Source organism: Elephantulus edwardii, unplaced genomic scaffold (genome assembly GCF_000299155.1).
Source record: "Elephantulus edwardii isolate Elephantulus edwardi_28Jun2011 unplaced genomic scaffold, EleEdw1.0 scaffold00221, whole genome shotgun sequence".
NCBI classification, from domain to species: domain Eukaryota; kingdom Metazoa; phylum Chordata; class Mammalia; order Macroscelidea; family Macroscelididae; genus Elephantulus; species Elephantulus edwardii.
Window position 1 is genome coordinate 3,192,426 of NW_006399971.1, and position 18,239 is coordinate 3,210,664.

Genomic DNA, 18,239 nt, shown 5'->3' on the forward strand with positions numbered 1-18,239 from the left:
TCAAGGATCTTCAAAGGACAACCTCAGTTTCATTTGTCAGCTTAAAAAATCTGAGTATAGGGGAGTAAGGTATGGCCCTAGGGATTTTATCTTTAATGATGATTTGAATTTTGTCTCATTAATTGTTTAGGATATAGTATGATTGCCAGGTGCTAGCAACAAATTCTGAGCCCAACATGCTTTATATACTGTTAGACAGGGATTGGTGTTTTTGCACCTATCTTTAATTTGTTACAAGTGATTTTCCTGTTTCTTATATCCAGTATAATATTTTCATGCCTTGAAATAGGAAAATGTTTTAACAGCATTACTCTTTTTTGCACAGAACTCTGTAGCACTACTTTTCTGAGGCCAGTAGTAACACCCAGAGATCATTCTTCTGTACTTTACTCCCTCCTTCTTCAGACTTGTTCGTAAAATTCAGAATTTGAATTTAACCTTCAGGATTGTGTATGTGGATCTACAGGAGCCCTGATTTGTGAAATTTTGTACTTTAAAAAACAAAATCAGATTTGGAAATGATTGTATTATAAACTAAGGCAAATTCTTTTTACCTGTTTCATATGTTATAAAAGACAGCTTGTAAAAGATGTTGCAACAGACTTTCTCTGCTAATGATTTGCACTGTCAGGGTTTTGTTAGCCCTTTTGTACTACTTTATTTTTCAATTTCAAACATTGCTTTTTAAATCTATGTTTGCTTAAACTTTAGAATATTTTCTGGGACCAGCGACAACTTACCATGAATTCCTGAGTTTTTATGACAATTCTCTACCAAGACAGATAAGCTGAATAGTGAAACGATCTATAGGCATTTATGGACTGAATGTAATGGTTAATATGTGTACATTCTAATGTTTTTAAAACTTTTTTAAGATAAATTGTGGCTGCTATGGTACAGCTTCTTACCTCTCTGTGAGGTACATCTTGTCCTTTTTTCCACTGTGCCTGCCTAAATTTGTTCTCACCAAGCACTGCCTGTGCATGCAGAGAAAATCTGTGCATCCTCTTTTATATATTTTTTAAACTGTTTTACATTTGTGAGAATTTTATGGAAATGCTTTTGTATGAACTATTGTTGGTTTTGTTTATTTGTTTTCCATTGTGAAGCATTGGAAATCACATTTTGGAACATGTTCAGTGGGTGAGTCCCTGGTCTTTGCTCTCCAGATTTGAGCACTGTTCTTGGTATCACTATACAGTGTTGCTTCTCACCCAAAAATACTATCATGTGAAATTTTTTTTTGTTTTCCATGTGTTATTTTGTTTCCATGTTTTTAAATCTCTTTTTAAAAAAGGAAAAATACATTTTCCATTTTTGAAATCATATAAATTATATGCGTTTTCAAAATTGGACCCTATGGTAATTCTGATAATTTTTTAAAGTGACTAAGTCATTTTAGTATATCCATCAAGATAAAAGTTATAGTGTACCCATAGTGCCATTAGTAGATCAGAGGTTTAAACCAGCTTTAACTTTTCAAAGTTATCTCATTCATGTTCTCTTCTCATTCGTTTAGTCTTCTCTCAAAAAATCATATTAATTCAATTCAGAGGGAGCTTGATCTAACTGCTTTTGTTTCAACTGCAGGCAGGGGAGCAAAAGATACCATGTGAGCATTAAGAAAAAAAATAGTTGAATGTTATTAACAATTTTTATATACAGAGAATGAGTCATTTTGGATGATGACTTAAAATTTATTAAAAAATGTTCAGCACTTAAATGTGCCTATTATTCTGTTTTTTAAAAGAGAAAATAAAATTACATTTGTTTTAATTTTCCAGAAAGATTTTTGATCTTGAATCTTTGTCTGGGGCCTGGTTTTTTCCTTTGAGGTGTTTTTTGTTTTTTGGGTTTTTTTAAAAGATTTTATTGTGATGATTTTTTATGTTTTGGGTTTTGTTGAGTTGTGCTGACACCAAACATGTCCAGTTTATAATCAGTATATTGGAAAGCTAGTATTATTGATGTAGAGCCAATGCATAGCTTTTTTATGGGGTGTTTGTTTTTTGGGTTTTTTTTTTTTTTAATTTTTTTTTTTTAGTGTGAATAAAACGTGTGTTTACTCGTTCTTCCTACTAAACACTGTGTTGGTAATGTGCATCATGACAATTTCCAGTAAGAGTGAGCTAGCAGTGATTGGATTGATCAGACAGAGGAAACAGCTTTTCTTATCATCTATACATTCTGTATTAACAGGTCCAGAAAGCTTTATGGAAGGAGTTGAGGGACAGCACTTACTGATTTTGTATTTGTTAATGGAGGATGTTAATCTTTTCATAGATGCTGGAACTAGAATGCACTTGTTAGATGATAAAGGTTTGAGCTTTACACAAAATGTTTTCATCTTGTATTTGTTACTGTGTAAAATAATTTTGGGGCAGCAGAGTAAGATATAATGTCCTGTTATGTCTTGAACATATTCTTGCCTCTATTTCAGGAATACTGCATTCTTGAATCAGTTTGAGCAGCTTCTCTACCTTACTTAGTGATAAGTGGAACCAAGAGTATAGATTTACAACTGTAATGGTCAAGAAATATTTTGGATCTCTAGGAAATAAGAAATGATCACGCCAAATAGACTTCAAGACTTTTGTTAAGCAGGATTTTGTGTTTTAAGTATTTTCTGTGTCCTGAATCCTAGTGATCCATATTCCCTAAAATGCAATAAAAACTATGTTTTCCTAGGTTAAAATATTTTTTAAAATTCTGTAAAAAATGCATTTAATATGGTATTATTGCTATAATTTTCTTGTTCTTGCTCCATAAATTCATTTTAAGAATGTTTTCTTGAAAAATTTAAGATGTTTCCTACTTTAAATTACAAATTTAGAGACATCAGTTCCTTGTTTAAGTCTCTTGAAGTACATACAGTTTACTGTATTTGTGATAATGGTTTATGTGTTGAACATTTAAATAATCAAAATTTCTTTATGGCATAATTTAGATTAAAATTACAGAAGTTGTTAATTGCAACTTTAATAGTCCCAGAAGATAGGCCAAGAACATCTCCAGTAATTGTGGGCTTGGTTTCTATTTTTACTTGATGACAACCAAGAATTTTGGATTAGCACTTTGAAACCTAACGATATTATTACTTTTGAATGTTGAAATGGAAATTTTAAAGCTCTTCTAAGATTTGGTTTTTCAGTAATATATTGAAGCTTTAGTATTCCTTTAATTCATGAAACCAATTTTTATAATCACTTTTTTCAGGTTTTAGGATTATATCATACTGTACAGGACAAAATCCAACCTAGACCAAAAAAATTACAGCTGGTTTTTTTTGGTGTTTGGTTTTTTTTTTTTAAGGGGGGGGGGAACCACGGAAATATCCAGTACAAATATTGCAGATACTTGAAAAATGCCTTTAGCACATGTCTTTCACCCACACAGAAACAATATTTTAAGTGTTCTCATTGCTCTTCTTTTTGGTTACATGAATTATAATAACTCAAATGTCTTGATATGTTGGAATAGTGTCTAAATTAGAGTATCTAGTCTTTATTCACAGTACATTATAATGTGTAATGCACTGGACTAACTCTTGTTTACCATTCATATATCAGAACCCAGCACGTTATCTGCACTAAGCTCAAAGAAGGTTGCGTTTGCCTCGGCAGCTCTTTGATAAGGGTAATGGAAAAATGGGAATATGTACAATATGAACTGGTGGTAACAAGGGCTTTTACTGTTTTCTTCAGTGGAACTTTCTTGGTCAAATTGTAACTAGCTAGTATTATATTTATATACAGGGTCTCTTTTCTTTACTGATGTATTTTCCTACTCATAGTCAACCAATAAATTCAGTATCTGGTTAAAATGTTTTAAAAGTGTAATTTGTATAGCCATAGTCCTGAAGTTTGAGAAAAAGAAATCTTAATCACCAGACCACATATTTCAAATTTTAAGCCATCTGGGACAGCATTATAATTCTTCATTTTAAAGGGAAGAGTATATGGGTGCAGGGCCATGTGACAGAGAGGTGATGTAAATGTATTTCCTTATTGGTTGTATTTCCTGTATAACACATCTTTGCCTAACTTCAGGTAGTCCTTTTTTTTTACTTAGGGTTTTGTTTATTTGTTGTTTTATAAAAAAATCTTAAATCTCACCAGGAAATAGTTTGTATGTCTTCCTGTCTTTTGGAAGAAGGTTGCAAAAAGAGAAAAGGCTACATGGGGACAGTCATGTCTGACCTTTATTGACTTAACAAAGGGGAACTGTACCTATCAACAGCATCAGTAACACCAAATCCATTACCATGAGGCCAGACATGTCCCCAATGCTCCCGTACCTCTTTATATTCATCTCAGCACCAATCTTAAAGATTTGCTGGGTCCAAAATCAAACGTGATGGCTCACAGACCATGCAGAACCATATTGGGAAGGTCAAATGGTACTAATACAGATTAATAGAAAATACAGTCAAAACAGCTTCCAGATGCACTCGCAGGCACCTCAGCCTCAAGCCTTCAGGCCAGTGTTACCAAGTTATCAATTCTGCCAGTATTGGCTCTTAGCACTCAGGATGTCATCTTATATCAAATCTTCTGTTCAGCCATACATTTTGCTGCCCTAGATGTAGCTGGAGCAGGAAGAGTGTCCTCCATTGTCTTGGTTTCTCTTCAATAGCACCAGAAGATCCAGCTCTGCGGATAGAACTGTTCAGTTTATTGGCAAGTCTGACCAATTCTCTTGTAGACTGTTGAGACTGGTCAATCCCCTTGCGGTTCTTTTCATATTATTCTTGTCTATAGCTAGAATAATGTCAAATAGAGAATAAATGGCTGAAAAAGTCATATTAAAAGATAAACTCCACAGAGGTCCACATATTTGAAATAAAGACTTTTAATACATTGCTAAACACTGTTGGTGGGATTATATGAATTAATTGTTTTATGTATGTGTATATTTTGTTGTCTGCATAAACTAAAAATAAGAGTTTTCAACTTCAGATGCTGAGAAATACTGACAGTTGAGGAACTACGTTAATGAGTCCATTTGTGTTTTATAGAAACTACTATAACAAGTTTTAGGTTTGGGATTTTTTTACTCAAAAATGCTGTTTATTGAGATAATTTCCCATTTATCTTGATTCAGCGTGTTTTTCTTCCATCTAAAGGAGCTGCTTCCATCTAAAGGAGCATCCTTTTGTAAGCCTTGCTTTTCCTCCTGTAGGCTGACAGAACAGTGGAGCAGTCAACATACAAAACTACTGTTTATGCATGGCCGAAGACAATGGTGATTTTATTACATCCTAGTCATTTCACATCAGGGAAATAGGAATTCGGGCTCTGCACCAGGTGCTTCTTATTGTTTCCTCCTCTACTCGAGGGAAGAAGGAGATCCTTTGTGAGGGCCATGTTGTCATGTGGAGGTCACTGCTGGAAAGGAACAAAATTTTAATGTAGGTTCTGGAAAAAGTAATTTATATTACAATTCAGGAAATAGTATAGATAAAATGGTACATTTGCTGAGACACTCATTGTTTAAAATAGGCATTTCCTACCTAATGTATGCTTTTTTTACCCACAAGAATTTTACTCTCTTGTTCCTCCTCATAATTGTTTTTGGTTGGGTTGTTGTTATGTTTAAAAAGTTAATTTCGAGGAGTAAGTACCTACAGAAACATGAACTAGAATACATTTAAAATATTTCTGTAATAAATGTCCCCAAAAATGGTTTAAGTAGATTGTTACTAAGATTACGGAATTATTTTGAACGTACACAAGAAACATAGCTTGTCCTGAAGCAACCTCCTAGCGCTCTGTTTTCAGAAAACATTTCAGCCTTATTAGCAAAATGAGGGTGCACTGCTGGGTATTCAAAGAGCTGGCTCTAATTGCTTTAACTTTTTGCTTCCAACTCTTCATTCTTATTCTCTTTCTCCCCATGACAGTCCTGCTAGTACTACTTTATTTTCTTGTGCTGTTTAATTCTTGAACATAAGATCAACGAGACATAAAGATGACATGATCAAATCCAGTTTGGAAAAATATGCAAAATTCAGGACTTACTTTATCTGTTAGGTTTCATCTCTGGGCATTGATGTAGAGGGAGAGTTACGTGGTTAGTTTCAATAGAAATATATCAGACAGCTTTTGCCTTCAAATTGCTCCACAATCTTTAGAATCTGGTACTATAAATGCTCAAGATGTAAAGTGTATAGGAAGCATCTGTCTTTGTACATAGATCTAAAATCATGTAGAGGTGAATGTTTTAGTTGGAGGCAACAATGGTGAAGCTTCATCTCAAATATTTTGGGCATGTTGCTAGGAGGTGCCAGTCCTTGGAGACAAGACATCATGCTTGGAAGGGTGGAGGTTTAGCATAACAGAGGACCTTCAGCATGATGGAGTGACACAGTGCCTGCCGCAGAGGGCGCAAGTATATCAAAGACGATTATGGCATAGAGTAAGGCAAGGTTCAGGTCCATTGTCAATAGGGTCACTATGAGTTATAGTTGATGGAACCTAACAGCAACAAGAACTCATTGGCTGTATGAATAGCAAGCTATATTTTAAATCTTTATAAATGTATAGTTACAGATGGGATCGATTTAAGTAAGCTGGTGTCAGTATGAGTAGCGAGCACAATGTTGAAATTGTTTGATAGAAGCCAGAGTTTGTTTGTTACTATGAAACACTTCACGAATTTGTGTTTCATCCTTGCACAGGGGACATGCTAATCCTACTGTTTTAATTTTAATATATGTGCTGCCAAACCTTGACCCACATACTAAAGTTGAACTTTGTTCTGTAGGTGGTGATAGTCAGACAGGTTTATTACTGGGAGTAACTACCAAATTCGTATTTTTAAAAGGTCTCTTGAGCAACAATGATAAAGATCAATTAGAAGAATAAGCTTAATGTCTGCTCAGAAGGCCTTGGAGGACAATGAGATACTCAAAGCAGATACATTTTGAAAACTGCTTGAATGATTCTGTATCCAATCTACTGTTGCTTTCATTAGATAGCAGAACTTGTCTTCATTTTCCAAGTGCTTCCCCCCACCTTTCTACTGTTCTAAGCCTGAAAATTCAATTAAATGACACAGGTGTTTCTTCAGTCTTCTGCAAAGACTTCAGCAGTGGGCTGAAGCATCAGAGAGATGGTGAGGATGGTGCAGGATTGGGCAAGTTTCATTTGGTTGTACTTAAAGGGTCACTGTGAGTCAGAGCCAACTCTCATACCTAACAACCAAGAATTTCATGTAGATATGGGAAAAAACCTCACTTTTGTTACTACCAGTAATGCTGCAATTATTGAAGTCTGAATTTACTAGAAATTTAAAGTGAGGCATATATTTCTTAGTGTTTAGTTCTATCATACAATAAGCATTGAATGTAATCAGTTTTTCTGAAGCACACTCTGAAAATGTCATTACAACAGTTGTTGAAATTACTCAGATGTAGGTGCAAATCCACACAATCAAACGCCTTTGCATAATCAATGAAGCACAGATAGACATTCCTGCTGTACTCTCTGCTTTCAGCCAAGATCCATCTAACATTAGCTACAATATCCCTAGTACCACGACCCCTTCTAAACCCAACCTGGACTTCTGGCAGTTCTCTGCTGATGTGCTGTTCCAGTTGTTTTTGGATAATCTTCAGCAGAATCTTGCTTGCATGTGAAATCGATGATAATCTATAGTTTACACACTCTGTTGGGTTCCCTTTCTTTGAAATGGGAACAAATATAAATCTCTTCCAGTCAGTTGGCCAAGTGGTTGTTCTCCAGATTTCTTGACACAACTTGGTGAGCACGTCCTGGGCAGAATCTGTTAGCCGAAATGTGTCAGTTGTCTATTCCTGGGGCCTTGTTTTTTGCTATTTCCTTTAAAGCAGCTTGAACTTCTTCCTTCATCACCATAGGCTCTCTGTGTCTGCCAATTTCTTTTGATACAGTGACTCAGTATATTCTTTCCATCATCTTTTAATACTTCCTGGATCATTTAATATTCTGCCTGAAGCATCCTTGATTATAGTAACTCTAAGTTTGAATTTGTTCTTCAGTTCCTTGAGCTTAAGAAATGCTGAACGAGTCCGGCCCTTTTGATTTTCTGTCTCCCAACTTCTTGCACATTTCATTGTAATATTTTACTTTGTCATCCCATGCTGCCTTTTGAAATCTTCTATTCAACCTTTAGTATCTTGAATTCTTCCTTCTGCTTTGGCAGAGAGTCAAGGACTGCAGCCTTCAGTATGAATTGAGGCTCAATGTCAAGAAGACAAAGATTCTCACCACTGGGCCAATTGGTAGCATCAGGATGGATGGTGAAGAGATTGAGATTGTTCACAACTTTGGTCTGCTTGACCAACACTGTTGGCACCAGCAGCCAGGAAATCAAAAGATGTATTGCGATGGGGAAAGTCTGCTGTTAGGGACCTCTCTAAAGTACTCAAGAGCAAGGGTGTGTCTCTGGAGACTAAGGTGCGTCTAATACAGGCCATGGTCTTTGCAATCACTTGTTAGGCATCAGAGAGTTGGACAGTGACTAGGGAGGAGAGAAGGAGAATTGATGCCTTTGAGCTTTGGTGTTGGAGAAGAGTATTGAGGGTACCATGGACTGCCAGGAAAATAGTTTCATCCTTGAGAGGGTTAAACCAGTCTGCTCCTTGGAGGCAAAGATTCTGAGGCTTCGTCTGACATACTTTGGTCATGTTGTAAGGAGAGACTGGTCCTTGGAGAAGGACATCATGCTTGGGAGGGTGGAGGGCAGGCGCAGGAGGGGAAGGCCCTCTAGGAGGTGGATTGATTTGGTGTCTGGGGTAATCGGGATAGGTGTGCTGGAGACAGAGCGATTGGCACAGGACAGCAGAGTTTAGGGCTGTTGTACATAGGGTCGCTATGAGTGGCAAGTGACTTGACGGCACATAACAGGTGCAAATCTGCTTTATAAATTGTTTAAATAGGCAATTTTATGGTGCTTATTTAGTGTTCATTGACTGAATTGTAGGGAAGTTTTACAAATTTACTCTTATTTCCAGTTTAAGATGCTCTTAAAACCAAAGGAATACTGTTCAAATGTTAATACTGAAAAATAACAATATGGTAATGTTTAGTACACTTTGGCTCATTGCTATCACACTGCCTAAAAACTGATGCTTCAAGGAAAGGAAAAACTTGTGTGTGAACCTGACTGAAAGGCTAAGGAATTGACGTTGAAACTATGGTATAAAACAAGAAGGCATTTAATACATTTTTCTGACACTATATATCAACAACCTGCATTGTGCAGATGACACAACCCTGCTTGCTGAAATTGAGGAGGACTTGAAGCATTTGTCAGTATGGATTGAAGTTCAGCATCAAAACAAAGATTCTCACCACTGGGCCTCTTGGCAGTATTATGATAGATATTGAAGAGACTGAGATTGTTAACAGCTTTTGTTTGCTTGACTCCACAATCAACACTATTGGTTCCAGCAGCCAGGAAATCGAAAGACCAATTGCATTGGGAAAGTTGGCTATCAGGGACCTCTTCCAATGTCAGTCTGGAGACTTAAGGTGCCCCTGGTCCAGGCCATAGTCTTTACAGTTGCTTGCTATGCATCAGAGAGCTTGACAATGACCAAGGGGGTAGAGAATTCATGCCTTTGAGCTGTGGTGCTAGAGAAGAGTGTTAAATGTACCATGGACTACCAGGAGAACAAACAGGTTTGTCCTGGAGAGGGTGAAACCAGGCTGCTTCCTGAAAGCAAGGATTATGAAGCTTCGTCTGACATACTTTGGGCATGTTGCAAGGAAGTACCAGTCCTTGGAGAGGGAACATCATGCTTGGAAGGGTGGAGGGACAGAGAAGAGAGGAAGACCATTGATGTGATGAATTTATTCAGTGACTGGGGTATTGAGGGTAGATGTATCAGAGACTGAAGTTGGAACAGAGTAGAGCAGGTGTATAGGGTCACTGTGAGTCAAAATGACTCAGTGGCACATAACATTGTAACTGGTGACAAAACTACAAGAAGAATTTAGATATTTTGATAAGCTTACAGTGGTTCTTTGAATTTTCTGTTAATCTTAGGTATGTTTTCAGAAATCAGTGAAACGTTTTCATGCAAAGAGCTGGAGTCAGGAAATAAAGATCCAAACTCACTTGGCATTTCTTAAGCTAAAGGAACTGAAGAACAAATTTAAGCCTCAAGTTGAAATATTTAAGAGTTCTATGGGCAGGATATTCAACGATCCACGACACATTAAAACATGATAACGGAGTAACACAGTCACTGTACCAAAACAATTGGATGACACGAAGAATTTAATGAAGCAGCTTATCATCAAGAGGCAATGGCGATAAGAGAGGAAGTTCAAGCTGCTTTGAAGGAATTGGCAAAAAAAGATGCCAGACGTTGACAGCATACCAGCTGACATATTTCAACAAACATGCTCTCCTGAACATGCTCACCAGACTGGGCCAAGAAACCTGGCCAACTAACTGGAAAAGATCCATGTTTATTCCTGTCCCAAAAGTGATCCAACAGAGTGTAATCAGATAGTATCACAGAGAAGCAAGATCTTGCTGAAACTTAAAAAAATAATATAACGACTGGAACAGCATGTTAACAGAGAACTACCAGAAGCACAAGCTGGGTTTAGAAGAGGCTGTGGCACTAGAGACATTATTGCCAATGTCAGATGGATCCTGAAAACAAAGAGTACCAGAGGAATGTCTGTGTTACATTGACTTTGCAAAGGCATTTGACTATAGATTACAACAAATTGTGGCTAACCCTGAGAATGGGAATCCTAGAACACTTCATGGGAAGCCTCTACTTCGACCAGGGGGCAGTTGTAAGAACAGAGCAAGGAAACACACACTGCATAATTAAAAATTAGGAAGGGTTTGTGTCAGTGATGCATCATGTCTCCATACCTTTTTTATGTTCGAAACATCATTTGAGAGGCTGAACTTTATGCGGAGGAGCGTAGCATCATTACTAGAGGAAGACTCAACAACCTGCATTACACAAATGATACAATCTTGCTGAAGTTGAGAAGGAGTTGAAGCCTTTGCTGCAGGATGTCTTCATGGATTGAAACTTAACCTCAAGAAGGCAAAAGAGACTCATCACTAGGCCAACTGGCAGCACCATAATACTTGAAGAGATTGAAGTTAATGATTTCAGCTGTTCGGCTCTACAATCAACACTCTTAGCACCAGCAGTCAGAAAGTCAAATGACTGGTTAGTTGCATTAGGGAAATCTGTCAAGGACCTCTGCAAAGTGCTAAAGAGCAATGATGTCAGTATAGAGACTAAGGTGCACCTGATCCAGATCATGGTTTTTTCCCATTACTTGCTATGCATCAGAGAGCTAGACAATAAGGGTGATGGAAGAATTGATGCCTTTGAATTGTGCTGAGAAGAGTATTGAACATCCCATGGACCTCCAGGAGAACAAATAGGTCTGTGTTGGAGAAGGTGAAACCAATTTTCTCTTTAGAGGCAGGAATTTTGGAAGCTCTGTCTCTCATACTTTGGGCATGTGACCAGGAGGTACCAGTCCTTGGAGAAGGACATCATGTTTGGAAGGGTGGAGGGACAGCACAAGTGAGGAAGTCCTTCAGTGAGAAAGATTGACATGGTAACTTGGGAAATGGGCTTAGATGTGTCAGAGTCAGTGAGATTGGCTCAGGATAAGGCACAGTTCAGAGCTATTGTACATAGGGTCACTATGAGTCACAGGTGACTCAGTGGCATGTAACTTTTTTTTTTTTTTTTTTTACACTTTTGGGTTTTGTGGGTTTTTTTCCCAACTTGTGTGCCGTCAAATTGGATCCAACTGGCCCGTCCTCCATGGAGCATCTGGTGGATTCAAACCACACACCTCAGGATTGTGGTGCAGCTCCTTGCCACTAGGCCACCAGAGCTCGCTAACAATAAACTTTTGCTATGAAATTAAATCAGTTCTTCTGAATGAATCTGTTCTGTTAATGTGTATCAGAAAATGATGTGGTAATGGTTTATTTTGAAACTTACAGAAAACTTTGAAAACTAGTAAGAAATTATGTTCATAGGGCTACTATGAGTCACACCTGACTAATTTTTCAATTCTATGTAATCCAAGATTGGTGAAATTAAAAGTATCACACTCGAATATAATCATGAATACGAAATGTTGTCAAGAAGGAGTAAAAAGACTATAAAATACTTAAAAGGTAAAATGAGTCAATAGAAAATTGTGCTGCTGACTCCACTGCAAGCTTTCAAGTCCACCAGCTGTTCTGGGGGATGAAGATGAGCGGCCACTGTCCATGTGATTTATAACCTCTGAAAACCTGCTGGAGGTTCAGCTATGAGTGAGTTCTAACCTAACAGCAGTGAGTTCAGAACAAGGAAAGAATGGCTTAGTAATGCAGAAACTACTTACAATGATAATTAACTTTTGGAGAAGGACATCATGCTTGGAAGGGTTGAGGGACAATGCAAGAGAAGAACTCAGGAGAAGATCAGTTGACTCAGTGACTGAGATGATGGGGGCAGGTGTGCCAGATACTGTCTTAGGGTTGGGTGGATTTCTTCAGGACATAGGGTCACTATGAGTTGCAGTTGACTGGACAGCACATAACATCATTGACAAGAGTGCTAGTTCCTTAAAGTGCATTGTACGTCCTATCAAGTCAGAACTAAGTTGTATCTGACCCTCCAATGGCTTTTCAGAGACAGTATATTTCACAGATTACCCCTCTTTATCCTTTGGGTGGGGTTGAATTGAGTGCCTTTGTGTTGGCAGATCATACCCACTAGGCCCCCCAGAGCTCCCTCTGAAGAGAATTGTTGCATGCCATCAAGTCAGAACTCAGTGGACACTCCCAACAGGTTTTCAGAGACAATAAATCACATAGGAGGAGATTGCCTGTCCTCCCATGGAACAGCTGGTGAGTTCGAAATACATGCCTTTGGGGGTTGCAGCACAACTTAACACTACTAGGCTATAATAGAACTAAAACCCATAGGGTTTAATTTTTTTTCTCTTAGAAAACACTAATTAGATCTTCTGTAATGTGTCAATGGAAGTGTAAACTGGAACATAATGGAAAGGAATAAGCATACTGAATAAAGTTGAATATATTCATACTTACCACAGAAAATTGTATTGATGAGATTTATATTCCAGACAAACTCTTGAATAGCTGCACCAATAGACATCTACCAGAATGTTTAGAGCACAATAGTTTGTAAAGGGGAAGGAATAAATTAAAAAAAACAAAACCTTAGAGATAATACTTGTAGAAAGACACCCTATATTCAGGGATTTCAAGACTTAGTATTACTAAGATGTCACTACTCAAAACACCATACAGATTTAAAGTTGTTAATGTACCCTCGAGTAAGAACCAGTTCATAGCTGACCCTCCGGTGGGTTTTCAGAGACAGTAAATTTCACAGGAGATTTCTCATCTTCGATGGAGCAGCTGGTGGATTCAAACCACATGTCTTTGGGTTAATAAAAGCACAGCTCTTTACCACTAAGCACCAGTTATGTGTCGTCAAGTCAAGTGTGATTTATAGTGACCTTATGAACAATAGATCTGAATCCTGTCCTATCCTGTGCCATCCATCCTCATTATCTCTGACACTTGAGCCCATTGCTGCAGTCACTGCGTCCATCTCACTGAGGGTTTCCCCCTCCTTCACTGACATCTTTCTAAGAATGTTGCTGGGGTGTGATGACACCTCAGTTGTTACAGTATGCACTTCTCTGATAGCTAGAGATTTTGAAAATTTCTTCATGTGTGTGTTTGCCATCTGAATGGTGAAGTGTATTCATATCCTGTGTCTATTTTGTGATTGGGTTTACCTTTCTCTTGTTGAGGTGCTGGAGTATTCTATAAATTACGGATATAAGAGATCTTTGTTCCCATTACAAAGAAAGGGGATCCAACAGAGTGCAGAAATTATCGAATATCATTAATATCACATACAAGCAAGATTCTGCTGAAGATTATCCAAAAACGACTTATCAATAGAGAACTGCCTAAAGTTTTCTGTTGGATTTAGAAGAGGCCATGGTACTGTGGATATTATAGCTAATGTCAGATGGATCTTAGCTGAAAGCAGAGAGTTCAGAGGAGTGTCTATCTGTGCTTCCTTGACTATGCAAAGGCATTTGACTATGTGGATCTCAACAAACTGTGGCTGACTTTGAGAAGAATGGGAATCCCAGAACACTTGATTGTGCTTATGCGAAACTTATACTTGGACCAGGATGCAGTTGTCAGAACAGAGCAAGGAAACACTGCATGGTACAAAATTGGAAAAGGTGTGTATCAAGGATGTGTCCTATCTCTATATCTTTTCAGTCTCTATGCAGAGCAGATTATCCAGGAGTCTGGGCTGTATGAGGAGAAACATGGCATCAGGATTGGAAGTGGACTCATCAACAATCTATGTTGAGAGGACACAACCCTGCTTACTGAAACTGAGGAGGACCTAAAGCGCTTGCTGCAGAAGGTCAAGGACTGCAGCCTTCAATATGGATTGAAGCTCAACATCAAGAAAACAAAGATTCTCATCACTGGGGTAACTGGCTGCATCACGATATCTGGTGAAAAGAGTGAGATTTTTGACAGCTTCAGTTTGCTCGTCTCTACAATCAACACTCTTGGTACCAGCAGCCAGGAAATTAAAAGAATTGCATTGGGAAAGTTTGCTGTCAGAGACCTCTCCAAGGTACTGAGGAGTAATGATGTCAGTCTGGAGACTAAGGTATGCCTGATACAGGCCATGGGCTTTGCCATTACTTGCTATGCATCAGAAAGCTGGGCAATGACTAGGCATGATAGAAGGAGAATTGATGCCTTTGAGGTACGGTGCTGGAGAAGAGTACTGAATATACCATGGACTGTTGAAGAACAAGTTCAGCCTGGAGAGGGTGAAGCCACATTGCTCCTTGGAGGCAAGGATTCTGAAGTTTCGCCTTACATACTTTGGACAAGTTGCAAGACGGGATCAGCCCTTGGAGAGGGATGTCATACTTGGGAGGGTGGAGGGACAGTGCAGGAGAAGACGACCCTCTATGAGATGGATTGATTCGGTCACTCGAGTAATGGGCATAGGTATGTCAGACAATAAGGTTGGCAAGCGATAGAGCAGGGTTTAGGGCTGTTGTACATAGGGTTGCTATGAGTCAGAAGCGACTCGACAGCACATAACAAATTCCTTGTAAGATGTATAATTGCTAAATATTTTTCCCTTTCTGTGGATTTCCTTTTTGCCACGTTGGAGAACTTTTTAATATGGATTTGATTCTTAGATGGTCCCATTTAACTATTCTCTCCTGGTTGTAGGAAAAGAGCTTACTTTCAGATTTCAAAACTTCCAGCAAAACTATGGAGCTCTGGTGGCCTAGTTGTAAAATGTGCTGCAATCCCAGAGAAGGATGGGTAATCTCTCATGCAATTTACTGCTCCTGAAAACTTGCTGGATGATCACCTATGGGTCATTTCTAACTCAATGGTGCACAACAGCAAAACTACAGTAATCAAAAAGTGGAACTAGTATAAGATTGGAGCTCCGGTGGCCTAATGGAAAGACGCTATCTAGTGGTACACAGTTCAAATCCACAGCTGCTCCACAGAAGGATGGGCAGTCTCCTCCAGTGGGATTTACGTCCTCTGATAACCCCCTTGAGGGTCAGCTGTCAGTCGATTCTGACTTGAGGACATGCAACAACATACAGAGAAATGGAAACCTAGAGTCCAGAAATAAACCTGTACATCTATGGCCAGTTAAGTTTTGACAGGGGTGCTGAATACATCCAAATAGGAAAGGAGATTCTCTTCAACAAATAGTACCTGGAGAATGGGTTACCTTAATAATATAAAATCTTCCAAGTAAAAGTCCATAGATCTTTATTTAAGTTTTCTTTAACATCTTTTTTTTTTTTTTGCAAGAGAAGGAAACAGGTTTATTATACATTCATAAGAGACTATGAACGGATCAGGACAGACTGACACTTTTTATCTTACTAAAGGGTTTATAAATCTTCTGTTAGGGAGTGGGGTTTAAACAACTGATTAGTACATTTCTTCTAATGGACTATGGTGACTTTTGGCCAGTTCATTTATCTTGTCCTTGAGTCTGTTGTTTTGCCACTTTCCTTTGAGTTGTTGTTGTTATGTGCCATCGAGTCGTTTCCGACTCATAGCGACCCTATGCTCTAAACCCTGCTCTATCTTGCGCCAACCGCACCGCCTCTAACACACCCATCCCGATTACCCCAGTCACCGAATCAATCCATCTCATAGAGGGTCTTCCCCTCCTGCGCTGTCCCTCCACCCTCCCAAGCATGATGTCCCTCTCCAAGGACCCGTCCCTCCTGGCAACATGTCCAAAGTATGTCAGACGAAGCCCCAGAATCCTTGCCTCCAAGGAGCAGCTTGGTTTAATCCTCTCCAAGATGAATCTGTTTGTTTTCCTGGCAGTCCAGGGTACATTCAGTACCCTTCTCCAGCACCACAGCTCAAAAGCATCCACTCTCCTTCTGTCCTCCCTAGTCATTGTCCAACTCTCTGATGCATAACAAGCAAGCGATTGCAAATACCATGACCTGTATCAGGCGCACCTTAGTCTCCAGAGAGACACTGTTGCTCCTGAGTACATTTGAGAGGTCCCTAATGGCAGACTTTCCCATCGCGATACGCGTTTTGATTTCCTGACTGCTGGTACCAAGAGTGTTAACTGTGGTACAAGAGTGTTAACTCTCTTTCCTTTGAGAGTCTATTTTTATTATCATGTAGCCACATTCCTTGAGGGTCAGTTTCTATTGTTATATTGCTAATTGATCTCCTTTGGACGCATGTCCTTTGCTATTCCCTGTTATTCCCCCCCTGAGAGAGATTTCACCCTAATTCATTGGGGGGGGGTGGCATCACATTCTCTTAGCTACTTCCTATTGGAAAAGGGTGTTATAGGTTCTAGGGTAAAGATCTCTCACTATTCTAAAGGACCCCTTTGGCAATAGGAAACATGTAGACTATTGTGGTGATTGATTTGGGGACTTAGATGGACTGCTATCAGTTGTGCTTAGGGATACAGGTTCATATCCTTGGAGGTATATTAATTTAACATGGAACTGTTTTACCCTAGAAGACACAAATTTAACTAACAAGTTAAAAATACATGGGCCAAAAATTAAAACAATGATATTCCAACTAGATGTTCTAACAGTGGCAGAAACCAAGTTACAGAGTGAAGATAGTTTTAAAATAAAAGGCTTATAATTAGGAATGCCTAGCACAGGAGCCCAACATGAGGGCCTCTTTTTTTTGTACAAATGCTTAGTAGTCCTTTCCAGGTTCCCACCCCCCTTAATTGATCATGTAAGAGTTTGGCTAACTCTCTAAATCAAGGAATTTCAATCTTGCAATACCCTGTCATGCTTAAAAGTTACTGGGGAAGATAGGCTGAGTACTATTTCAACCCAACCTGGGGAGAGCTTTCTACTGTTATAAGCCAAAATTAATCTCAAGAAATGAACTTCAGGGAGGCAAATTTGGGCTTTTTCTTTGGGCACTTTAAAACTTTCTTTGCCTAAAAAGTTTAAGGTGCTTCAAGTATCCTGATCTGAGGACTCATAGGTTGGACTACATACTAGAAGATTAAGATCTAGTACCATGAAATAGGTAGAACTGGCTATAATGCTGCCTATTATAGTATAAGGGTTAGGAACCACAGGGATGTATGTAGAGGCACAACCATGTCATTTATTGTTTCCAAGTTCTGGAACAACTTTCATTTACCATTGGGTTATTTTACAGCCAGGATAGGAGTGTTATAAGAAGTCATTTCAGTAATTAGACCAGCTTCTTTTAATCGTCTAATTATAGGGGCCAGACCTCTCCAGCCTTCAGGAGATATTGTACATTGTCACTGTTTTGGATAACTTACTCCAGGCTTAAGAACCATTTTTGTTGTTTTGTGGGGTTTATTTTTTTTGTTGTTGTTTTTTAAAAATTTATTATTAATTTGAAGGAAAATTTACAGAGACTTTGGATTTCCATTCATTCATTGTTGCACTTTTCTCCTCTCCCAGCCCTCCCCCCTAGTACACTACCCTTTTGGAGTAAAAGAAAAATTCTTTCATTGTTTTACAAACCCTCCCCCAGGTCCACTCCACTATGCAGCCTTCGCTCTGGACTCCTGTCATGATAGTAATACCTAATCACATATCCCTTTTAAATAGTTTTCTCCCTTACCTGTTTCAATTCAGTATACATTGTTTTTTTTT